This window comes from Cupressus sempervirens, chromosome 5, assembly GCF_028749045.1.
Source record: "Cupressus sempervirens isolate cs-2001-9-10 chromosome 5, ASM2874904v1, whole genome shotgun sequence".
NCBI classification, from domain to species: Eukaryota; Viridiplantae; Streptophyta; class Pinopsida; order Cupressales; family Cupressaceae; genus Cupressus; species Cupressus sempervirens.
This window is the reverse complement of record NC_143122.1, coordinates 808,225,113-808,238,065: the sequence shown is the minus strand read 5'-3', so window position 1 is coordinate 808,238,065 and position 12,953 is coordinate 808,225,113.

Genomic DNA, 12,953 nt, shown 5'->3' with positions numbered 1-12,953 from the left:
AAGCAATGCCTATGACTATGAACCTGTAAGAGAATCCATCTGAGTGAGCTTTGATTGTTCATGAGTCAACTGGGCACAAAAGGTCTCGAAAGAGGGCATAAAATATCATGCACCTAGAGCATCCATACTGGAGTAGAAGGTAGAAGTGAAAATTTGATAAGGTCCTCGAAGCTTGGATAGTATCAATAAGATACACTCATCATCGGACTTTGTCTTTCCAGCAACCTGTAACATAGATCGAAGAGACTTGAATTTCATTAAGAAATCCTCAATGATGGTGAATGATTTAGGAATCAAGGAGGTAAACTCCACATCTATCTGTAGAACCTTGAATTGATTCATTATGCCAAATAAGGTTGAAAACTTGTCCCACATAGCCCTAGGTGTATTTAAACCATCTAGGTGAAACAGTAACCCATCTAAAATATTCATTGCAATGAGGCCCATTGCCTCATCCATTTTATTGCGTTGCATAAGAAGCTCATAAGGCCTCTATAGAACTAGCTGAGCTGCATCGAAACAAGACCATAATCCCTTTGCCATAAGCAATCCGGTCATCTGTCCTTTTCGAGTATGGTAGTTGTGTGGTGTAAGTTAGGCGACATAAGAGTCTACCATTGAGAGAAGAAGATGAAAGTAGAAGTGTCTTATTCTAAATTAAAGTACAGAAAAGAAAATGCCCCCCAACAAAAGATAATGATATCCCTCAAATACCAAAGAAAACAACTATAGGAAGCATAAAAATTGAGAAAGGAACCTAGATTTCAGATGCAGAGAAGAGGGAAACATAAGCCTCTACTTCAATGCCAAAATTGGAACCTCAAATGAACTCAGAATCAAACAAAACTAGCACCATTGTCTCCATCTCTTAACCAGCTTTTCAATGCTTCTTTTGGATCAAAAAAAGACCTCTGTATGCCCAAGTTATGGCCAAAAAACCAACTACAGGTCCAAAAAAGGAGCTCTCTGGAAAATTACAGACCCAAAAAAAATTGATGGTTGTACGGATGTCATATGAAATTTTGATGACATCATCACTGACAGTGCACTAATGTGGCAATTGATTGGGCGCTGACATCACTGGCTGACTGGTCACTGATGTGGCAGTTAACTAGGCACTGATGTCACTGCTGACTATGTGCTAATGTGGCACCTCAAAATGCATGCCCAAAATTGTGCCAAAAAATTTGCCAAATTTGGTGGATCTCCAAAAAACTCACCAAAGATGGTGGATCTCACCAAAAGATTACCAAGTGTGGCAAAAGATGGAAAAGTTTTTTATTTTAAAAAATGCCAAAACATGGCATGAGTACCCTGTTGACGTATCGTGTAAGGGTACCACTCTGCGCATGTGTATGCTCTGATGCAGGGGTACTAGCATCAGCGTCAATGTACCCTCTAATGCGGGGGTACTAGCATCAAATCAACCTTTTTCAAAGTTGATTAAAAAAACTCTTTAATGCATTAACAACTTTTTTAAAAGTTGTATAAAATCTGCATTTCAACTTTTTCAAAAATGTTGAAATTTAAAAAAAAAATTATGCAATTTTTTTTTTTATGATAAAAAAAATGTTTACACATTTTTCAAGAAATTTACCTCAGATTGAGTGTCAATGGCTGAATTTTTTACAGATTGCTTCGATTACCAAAATAGGTCAAATTTTATATCAAAATTCTTCAGACCGATCCTTTGAATCCATTGGTGAGGTCTATTTTGGATCAAGAGGCCTCCAACAAAAGTGTATCCCTAGATCCAACCAAATAAACTTTTGAAAGATCAAACCCTTGAAGCTCTAGAAAATTTTTCAAATCAAGAACAAGCAACCACAGATCTGAGCTCTGATACCATGAAAGAATTGATTAATATCAATTCTACACAACCCAAGAAGAACCTGTTAGCCAATAATCTATTGCAAGAGAAGAAAAATGGAGACAGAAGAAAAGTTGCTCTCAAATGTGAAAAATGTATAAGAGATAATGAAAAAAGTACAAGGCTCAACCTTATCAAGGTGAGATAGAAACCCTAAAGGAAAAAGTTAGGTTGCACATTATTAATTAATAATGCACCTAAATGAAGCTTAAGTAACTAGAGTAATAGAAACTTGTATAATTAAATCAATATGATTTAATTAATAAGCATAAATGAAAAATACTCTAATAAAAACTTTGGGGAACCCCTTTTTTCGATCACCTTGGCAATAATTTTTTGAAGTTGTCCAAAAATTTCTAATTTCAAAAAAATTCACATCTTGGACATCTTTGGGCCCAGAGGGAGAAAGGTTTTAGGTTTTTTTAACCTAGTGTTAGCTTGATTTTTCATAATAAACAATTTCATCCTTAGGCTGAACAGGTTTCGAAGAACAACACTTGGCAGGATTAAATTGTAAATTTTGTACTTAGATGGTTTTTTTTGAAAATTTGGATAATTGTATAAACTTGAGTAATTTTCAAAAAATGAAATTTTTGTTAGATTTGGTCTTTTGGAAAAATTTAATATTTTTTTGGGTGAAAGAAAATTGATTTTGTAGTGGTGAAATCAAACTGGAAAATTGATTTTAGACTCTAGAGAAATGATTATGTTAAAATTAAAAATTGAAATTGCATAGCAAAATTGATTTGGATTAAATTGCAAAAAATTGGCATTGAATAAGTTTAATTTTCTTTGAAGATTTTAAAATATTTAAAGAAATTAGTAATTTAAAATTGAGAAATTGCTTATGGCTTGCCAAATCTGATTTTAATGATATATTAATTACTAAATTGTCATTAAATGGAAACATTTAGCATCTTCACAACTTTATTTGTTTGTTTTTTGCAATTTTGGTCTAACTAGCAATTTAAAAATGCAAATTTCATCTTGGCAAAATTAATTTTTAATCAAGCAATTAATTGGGGCCAAATTTGTTCAAGTCGGTCAACTAAGGAGAAGCAAGAAAATTGGGTATAAGAGGAAGTCCTTTCCCCTTATCTCCTCATTCCTCATTCTTCGTCTTCATGGTGTTTGACGATTTTGACTTGAAGCAGATTTCTTTGTGTTTGGTGATTTTAGCAAAGGCAGATTGGCATTGTTTTTGGCGATTTTCTCCATGATAGATTTTCTTCCATGCTTGGCAATTTTTTTTAAGGGCAGATCTGCACTCTATATTGGCAATTTTCCATGCTAAAGGAACAATTCTCATGCTTGGTGACTTCTCATTCTTGGCAATTTATTTTGACAAGGGAGAACATTTTCAGAATTGCAAAGTTGGAGGGCAGATTTGTTATTGTTTACGTCTAATTTTATATTTGCTAGAGGGCTACAATTTTTTTCTTTTCTCTAGCCAATTTTTGATGTCTAATTTTTCTAGCAAAGAGTCTGATTTTCTTCTAGAAGGTTGGACAATTTTGCTTGGTGAGGAAGACAGTGATAAAGTTTGATTTTTGGGCACATGCATGGGCAATTTTAAGAGGACAAAATTTTGATTTTTCCAACTAGGGCATCAAGATTTGCAAGGGATTTGAAATTCTTACATCTGATCCTAAATTCCAATAGAAGACTCGGCCATTGCTAAAGGTAAGTTCAATTTATTTAGAGTTGAAAGGGGTCCTTAAGTGGATTTCTCTCTTTTGTTCTTGTCTAGTTTTGTTTCCCTTAGTTCTTCTTACATTCATCATCCATCACTTCATCATCCCATCATAGGTTGAAGATTGAAGATTGATAAGTGTAGAATCCATGATAAGATATTTGAAGAGGAAAAAATAAGCTAGACCACCCTTAGTTTGAAGTTGGGAGATATAAGTGTAGTCCAGCCTAAAGTAACGACGAGGCAAAAATAAGTGTTAGTCCCACCCTAGGTTGAAGATTGGAGATTGATAAGTGCAGTGATAAGACTTGGCAAGACAGAAATAAGTGTAGAATCCATTAATAGAAAGAAGGTTGGAGATCGATAAGGGTAGTCCATATCACTTAGAACGAAGAGGCAAAAATAAGTGTTTAGGATGGTAGATGTTAATGCAAGCAAGAACCCTAAGGGAACAAACACTAAGAAAGACAAAGAGGATATGATGCCCAAAACAACTTTCTTCTTGAAAATGAGGTGAATAACCAATACCAATGTCAATACAATAAACATGATACAGGTAAAGGACAGACTAAAGGAAGGACAATCCCGCTTGGCAAAGAAGATGTACAGCAGTGAAATTGTACACGCAGCAGCTTTTCCTCCTACATTGCCTTGTCCAAAATTGGTTATGGAGTGTTCATCCAAGTTTGATTTGATCAGTAAATCCATCATTTTTTATGAAGGGAAGAGGTTGTTGGCCAACATTGGAAAACTAGCAATCGAAGAAGCATTTAACATTCTCCAGTACAAAAGCATGACAATGGTGATGATGGACCAGGCAGCCAAGTCATTTTAGGATAACCAGGAAGCTTATTTCATGCATCTAAAATAGGATTGGCTACATGAGGGAAAGAAAGGAGTTGCCAGATCATTGAGGCTCATAGTGGCAAACTTTATATCAAAGTATGGAGATCTCATCGTGCTTCTCAGCCAGATCATGGGCCTAGCTCAAGGTATGCAATTTGAAAATTGGATGTACTTCTTTATTGATGAAATTGAAAAAGGAAAAAGAAGATTTGATTGGGCTAGGATCATAAGTGAAAATCTAGAGTTGCAACTTAGAACAATACAAAACCAAAAGCAATTCTACATGGGATCCTATCTATTTTACCTAATTGCTAGATTGTATAAAAATCTAGGACTTAAGGCTTTAGGAGAAGTTGGCAATGGGTCAGGGTAATATTTGGTGCATGAATGCTATTCTCAGCTTCATTTGCACAACAACAAAGATTACAAAATATTTTGTGATGCCTTTTCCATGAAGAGAGTAAGGGTACTTCAAGGGACACCTGCTAAGAGACTCTAATTGGAAGCAGAAGCAAAGATAAAGAAGTATGGGATTTGGTTCATCCAATTTTCGTAATTCACATACATTAGAGTAGTAGGAAGCACAGTTTGTCCCAAGAGACTTCCAAGATACCCACCCGACAAGGTAGTTTTGATGGAATTGGCTAGGAAACTTGAGCACTGTGATAGAATAATGAGACTCAAGGGCGAGATAGGAATTACCTTCTCATTCAGAATTGGCAATGATAGTTGCCCCAATCATGTCGCCTTTGTGGCTGCAGAGAAGGAATTGGAATGATATCATCAAGGATGGTACAAAGCAAGACAAGGATTCAATCCTAATGGTCTTATCAAGGTATCTCATGGAAATGCATTTAAACATGTTGAAATGTCCCTTTTCTGATTTTACATGATATTTCCAACCTTTAATCAGATCTTTAAGATCAAACAACTAATATCACAAAGATCCTCCAAATTTCTCAAGAAACCCCAAATCGGGTATGCCAGAAATTGTGCCAAAAGCTTCACAGCTTCACCAGTTATTAATAAATCTAAAAGTGGAAATTTTTACAGAACTTTCAGCAGCATAACAGCCTACAAATTGACATTTCCAGATCCGTATAGCCTTTACACAACAGCTCAAAAATGTAGGACCAAAACTATGCTCATCGGGCTCCCGAAATAGCACAAAATATGCCCGGAAACACCACAAAAACACTAATAATCTATCTCAGAAGTTTAATCACGTCCCAATATATATATTCAGCTCTATTTTAACATTTTAAAGTCTGATATACAGCAGCAACCCAAACTGATATGAAATACTCAACTGTAAATACCATACTCATACCAAAATACACCCGAAAACTCACAAATCTGCATTGTTCAGCACAAAGGCAAACTCTGTATGAGCATGCACATGGAATGGCTTCAAACTCCCGTCCTTAGCCTTCCTGGAAACCTGCAAACTCCCATTCTTGGGTCTCCCTGGAAACCTGCAAACTCCCGTTCTTGGGTCTCCTTCTCCACAGGTTTGGCAGCCTCTGAAGAATAACAAAGAATGAGCAAAAATCAAGTTCTGGAATGAGCCCAAAATGCCTCCAAACCCCTTAAAAGAGGGCATAAATGTAACTCACGTCCAAGAGAGGTTAATGAAACTTATTTTAATAATAATTTTCATTTATTAGTCCAACGGTTTCCAAAGATTAACCCCCTTTTTCCGAAACTTCACTTTCTTGGGCCTGCCTGCCTTAGCAAAGATTTTCTTTTTTAATTATTTGAAAAGGGGACATGACAAGTCCTCCCCTCCCAATCATTGCTTACCCTCAAGCAATGGCTGAACAATAAACCAATCAATCCACCTGGATCCCAAATGTAGTCATGAACTATACTACTACCAATTAACACAGGCTCCTGCAATATCCTCTGCAATATGACCAAGAGGAATCCATAATCAAATTGACAATTATAGCTCAACCAAACTCCGAAATCACCACTACCATAATCAAAAACCCATGAGGCACAAACTCTTAGAACATTAGAACCCAAGTAAAGTGGACAAATCAAACTACCAACACAGTAAATACCATCAACGCATCCCACTGGCCTATATGGAATGTACAATCCAACTCTGAAACAATGGTGAAACCCTCTCGAATGAAACTGTACCAAGTATGGAGAATCCACACACTATACAACTCCTGCAGTCAACACAACTCTGCAAATCATCGGCCACTATCTCATAACCATAACTCCCATACACTATTGATGGTGAAAAGACATTACAAGATAAAGAGTAAGAAATGGAATCCAAACCAAATTTGTCTTCCGTCAACTCCTCAGCACAAGGATCAAATGCTAACTGATTTACATACCCTGCAATATAATGTTGATAAAAAAAACCAACCTCAGTCAACAGCTCACCATGAAGAAGTGATACAACCCACTGTGACTGATCACCAGCTAAGTCAAGAGATGTCATAGCCAAAGGAGTAGAATCAATAACAACACCTGCTAAAGCATCACTCGAAAACTCCTTCTCTAAGTCATGTATTATCAACCTGTCAATTGCAGGACCTATCACCATGTCATGCCCATCACAACTCTCATCCCGAGGCATCAAACTATCCCATAACTGATGATAAGCACTAGGAACCAAAGTACATCTCTGTATCATCATCTCATCAACATGGTCATCAAAGGTAGATAGATGAGCATACCTCACAGTGTAATGCCAATAGAATGCACCAATCTCAGTCAGTGGCTCAGACTGCAATCCAGATGTAACTAACTGCAATCGATCATTAACCAAGTTGGAACTGACTACTACCTCTGAAGACATTGCGAAGGGAGTAGTATTACTAGTAGGAACCATGCCAACTATCAGCTCACCAACATCACACATGGTCTTTGATACAACATCTCTAGTCTTCGTGCCATTAGTACTAGAGGTCACCACCATGTCAGGCACACCACAAAAATTTTCTACAGCACCCAACTCAAATTAACCTGACTCTAGTGGGAATGAACCTGATATGCCAATGTTAGTATCAAGGATGGATGCATCCCCATCTCCACTGTCTCTAACAATCTCAACCATGGACATCCTCGGATCACCAAACACCACAGCTTGTGACTGTATAGAATCAGGTAAAGACTGTAGTCGCTCTAACTCCATGGTCACCTTAGCCAAGTGAAACTGTGACTCCTTGAGAGCCAACTGTGTACTCTCAAGAATCTCAGAAGTCACCTCAAGCTACTCAGTAAGCTCACTCACCTCATCTTCCTTGGCCAACAATGCATCATATGCTGTACTACCCCACTCCATAAGATAATCTCTGTCGGCTAGCAACTGCATATAATTCTGTCTCAAAATCCAAATAGCCTTCCATAAAGAGTGGATCTCTATCAAGGAAAGATAACTGCCTTCCTTCTCATCACTAGTAGGAGAACCCCATCCATAAACTGCTAACAACTGACGAACAGCATCGAAATGCTGGCAAGTGATAGCAATGTCTCGGTCACTAACTCTCAACTAATTAGACACATGATGGCGCTGGCTTGACTGTCTCCTACAAACCTCCTCTGATGCATTGTCTAAAAGAGTATCCTCAAAGTTACTAGTCTCTAGAGTATTACCATCCATATCGTGTGAATCAAATCTAAAGCTCATATCAACATACGGAGTATCAAAAACATTAGCATTGCTATCCAACTCCTCTGTACCCAAGGAAACTAAGTCTTTAAAACTGCCCACTGCATCCTCTTGGATGTCATCAATGCCAATATGATCCTGGGACTCATCTATACACACTGCCAAATATGAAATATCATCAACACATTCCAGCAAGTATGGTCGACTGGATATATGAACAAAGCCCAACATTGGTGTATAAAAACTAATACCAACATCAAACAAGATACTGGCACAACAAAAGACAACACCGTGTAATCTGCTAATCAAATCCATGATAGCACCCAAACAAACACTGCTACCAAAAAGTGTTAAAGATCTCCAGTCAACTGAATCCCAAATGCCAATATAACAATCTCGAGTCCATATCCGTAAACTAGAATCAACTGGTAACTCAGGCAAACTCCTCACCTGAGTAATATGACCAATACCAACTAACTCCACATACCTGTCATGATGAGATAATGAAGTCACAATACTATCTGTGTTCACCTTCAGCTGGTTGGACAAATCATGTGAAGTACTACCAGCCTCAACCTCATGTGATGAAGCATCTAACTGTGCCTGGTACTCTTTCTCAGCAAAGTCATGAATGCTCAATGTCTGCTCATCTCTACCCGGTATCTCACCATCCTGCACAACAACATCCTCATAATCATCATCTGAACCCACTACACTGTAGTCACTGCCTGTTGTAACTATACCATCCTGAATACCTGTGGCATCACCCTTTGACAACCTGTAAACAATTGTCTCAATTTGAGTATCAAGTTGACCGTTACTATCAATCTGTGTAATATCCTTTCCCACCACCTCCTGTGGCAGAGTAGAATCTGAGACCTCTACCTGGCTATCAGCTAGTTTCTCAAACTCCTCATGCAAGTTCTTGGAAATTGTGTCATCTGTCCTGTGAGAAAATCTGCCAAATAGAAATCCAGTCAACTTATCCACCTTAGCTGGGTCAGATAACATGTCATTTATACGGTGGTGCTCAACCAACTGTTTAGACATGTCATGGCTTATTTTCATAAGTTTATCTCGAATGTCTAAATAACCATCCTTTCTACTATTTTGACTCTGGCTATCAATTGTCCAAGATCGTTCCCTCTGAGACTCTGTACTATACCTGTCCATTCTGGATAAAATAGAGTGTAACCCCAATAGGATATAACTTCTTCAAACACCAAGAACTAACATGAAAATGATTAGAAGTAGCATGCAACCATAGATTTGGACATGCAACTGATTAGAAGCAACATGCAAGCACCAAATTATGACATGCAAGATCTGGGTAGTTGTCAAAACTGACATGCAAGATCTGGGTAGTTGTCAAAACTGACATGCAAACTTCTGCAACCACCAAATTCACCAAGAACTAACATGAAAATGATTAGAAGTAGCATGCAACCATAAATTTTGACATGCAGCTGATTAGAAGCAACATGCAATCATAAATTATGACATGCAAGATTTGGGTAGTTCTCAAAACTGAAATGCAAGATCTGGGTAGTTGTCAAAACTGACCTGCAAACTTCTACAAACCCTCAGGCTGGCAAGATCATGGCTCTGATACCACTGAAATGTCCCTTTTCTGATTTTACATGATATTTCCAACCTTTAATCAGATCTTTAAGATCAAACAACTAATATCACAAAGATCCTCCAAATTTCTCAAGAAACCCCAAATCGGGTATGCCAGAAATTGTGCCAAAAGCTTCACAGCTTCACCAATTATTAATAAATCTGAAAGTGGAAATTTTTATAGAACTTTCAGCAGCATAACAGCCTACAAATTGACATTTCCAGATCCGTATAGCCTTTACACAACAGCTCAAAAATGTAGGACCAAAACTATGCTCATCGGGCTCCCGAAATAGCACAAAATATGCCCGGAAACACCACAAAAACACTAATAATCTATCTCAGAAGTTTAATCACATCCCAATATATATTTTCAGCTCTATTTTAAAATTTTAAAGTCTGATATACAGCAGCAACCCAAACTGATATGAAATACTCAACTGTAAATACCATACTCATACCAAAATACACCCGAAAACTCACAAATCTGCACTGTTCAGCACAAAGGCAAACTCTGTATGAGCATGCACATGGAATGGCTTCAAACTCCCGTCCTTAGCCTTCCTAGAAACCTACAAACTCCCATTCTTGGGTCTCCCTGGAAACCTGCAAACTCCCGTTCTTGGGTCTCCTTCTCCACAGGTTTGGCAGCCTCTGAAGAATAACAAAGAATGAGCAAAAATCAAGTTCTGGAATGAGCCCAAAATGCCTCCAAACCCCTTAAAAGAGGGCATAACTGTAACTCACGTCCAAGAGAGGTTAATGAAACTTATTTTAATAATAATTTTCATTTATTAGTCCAACGGTTTCCAAAGATTAACCCCCTTTTTCCGAAACTTCACTTTCTTGGGCCTGCCTGCCTTAGCAAAGATTTTCTTTTTTAATTATTTGAAAAGGGGACATGACACATGTCCCCACTATAGAAGACTTTTGGACCAATGCCAAGGATGACTTTCATGTGAGAAAGCTAGCTTTCTTGAGATTGTCGATGAACATGATGAGAGATATCAAATGGAGAGGCCTTGATATTCCCAATCAACTAGAAAATGATGGAGATGTGCTAAGAGAAGATTATGCTACAGTAGAAGGAACAGAGTTTAATCTAATAGATTGGGACAATCATCAGGATCCTTCCTTGGAAACAATCACAAGGATAGTGGATTTGCATACCAAGTCATGGTACAATGGAAAGTTAAGGAAACTACAAAGTCAAAGGGTACACCTTACTTATCAGAAGATGAAGCCAAAAGAGAGTCTAGCGGAATCAGTCGAATGGAACGGTGAAGTAGCTGGCAACAAGAAACAATTAGAGGCAAGAAGAGAGCTTTGGAGGTTGAGAAAAGAAAAGTACATTCGGAACCTCCAACAAAGAGACAGCACACAACATTATCAAGGGAAAGTATAGTTGAGGCTAGAGACCAAGAAGATAACACAACTGAACAAAGGACTGTGGTAGAAATGAACTCAGATTCAAAGTCAAGTGGTTACAGTAATAGCACTGAATATTCTCCTCTCTTAGAAAATCAACAAGGAGATGATATGGTAGTTAATAGTAAAGAAGAAGATGGGTCGATTGATATTGAGGGAATAATTCAGGCGCCCAAGATCGTTGGCGATGCTTTGTTAGTCGAACCGAATCCAGATTTGGGGAGATGCACTACACTACTATGGTTAAGGAAAATGCTTATGCCAAGAGACAAGGTTGTAATGGCCCAGACAGTTGAAGACATCTAAGTATTAATGGAAAAGGGTGATAGAGAGAACCAAAAACAGACAACAAAAATAATGGAAAAGGTGATTAGAAGTGATAGTGATAGTCACTGAAGGGTTCAGATTGTTATACCGATAGTTCATAAGGCAATGGATGAGATTGTAGCCCAAGAATACGAGATAGTGGAACATACCTTGGGAAGGAATACAAATGACATGGAATGTGAGGAGATCCAAGAAGGCATAGCTTCAATCAGGGAAAGATTGAGGAAGACAAATGAAAAGATCATTAAGTTGGAGGCTGAGAAAAAATATAGAGAGATTGCCAGCCTATCCCACAGTTGCACCAGGAAGCCCTTCCTCAAGATAGCGGGAGCAACATAGAAGAGATATCGACTCAGCTACATGAAGTCAAGGATTGGATCCATGATACAATCCAAGATGGGAAAAATTTCTTGCCTTCCTTTATCTCAACATTTTGGTCATTAGTGACTGTTAGAAACAAATTTAGAGTATTTTAAGAGGAGTGGAAGGATTTCCTTCCAGTCAAGGATTTAGCTATTCTCACACTATTGGCTTTCATTGGGCTACCAGAGACATATTTGGAAAAGGCCAAGTTGGTTGATGGAGGATTGAGTATGATAGAGTCTTGATTTGTTGCCTTGACTACCAAACTGAGAACACTCAAGGAGATACAGAATGCAATTGCACAGCACAACCTAGGCATCGACACCTCCATTTCAACCATGATAAGTGACAACGGAGTGGCACTTGATTTTGAGGATATCAGAGAAGAGGACATCAATGAAACAAGGCTTGGATCAAGACTGGATGAGCTAGGAAAGGCTGATATCAAGAAGAAACATTTGGGTACTCTTTCCTCTCTCAATGCCTTTATTGGATACGCAAAAGAGTATGAGAAGGGCCATGAGAAGACACTACAAGCAGCAAGTAGCATGATGAAATCAATTGAACTCAAGATAAAGCATACACCTTGTCCTCTCATGGAGGAAGTCAACTAGAGGCTAGCTAAGTTCATTACCTTAGCTAAAAGAATGAAAGAAAAAGGGAGATTTATACTAGAAGATCATTTGATGTAAGCCCAAGTGGCAATTTCACTTTCTATTGGTTGCTACTTTTCCACTTTTTTCATTAGTCCATTAATGAGGTGGCATCTTCTCATTGGCCGATGGGGTAGCAACCCTAATTAGGGTTTTTAGGATCTAATCCAGATCATTGATTTTGCATCTTTATCTCTACTGTTGATTGTACATTTTGGCCTCTATGTAAAGCTATTTGCTCTCATTTGTAATCATCGAAGAAAATTGTTGCAAAGATTATGCCAAAAAATTACTTTTCTTTCTCGTTGTTGTGACTTGCATGGTGATTAAGAGCTTTTGGTGTTGTTGCATGGTTTTCACTTCCAATTGTTAGAACTAGATTTCATTTTGAAGTTGCTAAAGTAGATTTGATTTCAAGTTGTTAAGTAGAGAGTAAAGTAGATGGATAGTTGAATGGTATCATTAGTAGATGCTTAATAGCGATCAATAACTAGACCATTAGCATCCTAGCGGCTTGTT